General features: G+C 47.7%; 1 protein-coding gene across 3 annotated transcripts in view; it reads right to left on the reverse strand.

Annotated features, from left to right (window-relative positions):
• Positions 1-1,008, reverse strand: part of PMP22 (peripheral myelin protein 22) — a 29,139-nt gene that overhangs the window by 9,960 nt on the left and 18,171 nt on the right. The gene's annotated exons all lie outside the window — the stretch shown is intronic.

Consider the following 1,008-nt stretch of genomic DNA (forward strand, 5'->3'; position numbering starts at 1 on the left):
GTCGGACTATTCACCTTCCCACTCTTAAAAGTCATTCTTTATTTCCTGCTTTCTTTTGGAGGGAAAAAAAAAAGGTATTAAAACGTGTTTAATTGTAGACGTTTTAAGAAAAGTCTCTAAGACACTACCTAGTCCTACCGCAAGGAGTTAAACTCCAGTTAAAATACATTGAATTCCCTTCCAGTCTTTTAGCCAAATGTGTTACTTACACAGATGTGCGTGTGTTCAAGGGGCTCTGAGCCCCGCCCTCTGCCTCCTCCCTCCCCGCCCTCGGGGGTTCGAAGGGCTTCCTGGAGCCCCTGGATTCTGAGAATAGTTCCAAACCACTGTTCAAAATATTAGCATCCCCCAAGGAGACAGAGAGACCGTGGGGATGGCTGGGAAGACGAAAGTGCTATTGGAGCCAAGACTAATTCTGTAGAAAGTCGCAAGAAAATGCTGATGGGAAGAGCATGCTTTATTTAGCCATGAACGCCTCTGCTCTCCCTCAGCCACGCTGATCTCCGAGCAGCGGGTGCCCAGTCCGACCACCAGATAGCACCACGGATGACCCTTCCTCATCTTTGCTGAACCCCCAGCCTTCGATCAAATCTCCAGGCACCCAACTGAAATTCAGGCAAGGAAGGGAACTCTGTAGTTCACCATCTACTGCAAATGAAGGTCATTTCAGGAAGGAACGGACAAGAGGCAACAACCTGGGCTTAACACCAGAGAGGGGAACTTGCAGTGTGCCCCCAGGAGACCTCCAGGGGCCCTGCCAACCTGTCGCCTGCACCCTTCCTTCCAAGCACCTGAGAATCGCTGGGGTGGGCGCTGCTCTCAACAAGAAAGATCAATTAGAGAAGACCCAGGTTTGATCCTCTCCACTCAGTAATGGATTAATGGGCCTTGGCTTAGAAAAACACCAGTGCTTAACACAGTAGAAAAAGCTGTGAAATCTCGATGGTTTATCATCAATAACTCGCGAAGATGTTCCCTTTTTTTTTTTTTTTTTTTTTTTTTTTTTCC

This window comes from Neophocaena asiaeorientalis, unplaced genomic scaffold, assembly GCF_003031525.2.
Source record: "Neophocaena asiaeorientalis asiaeorientalis breed wild unplaced genomic scaffold, Neophocaena_asiaeorientalis_V1.1 scaffold540, whole genome shotgun sequence".
Lineage (NCBI taxonomy): Eukaryota > Metazoa > Chordata > Mammalia > Artiodactyla > Phocoenidae > Neophocaena > Neophocaena asiaeorientalis.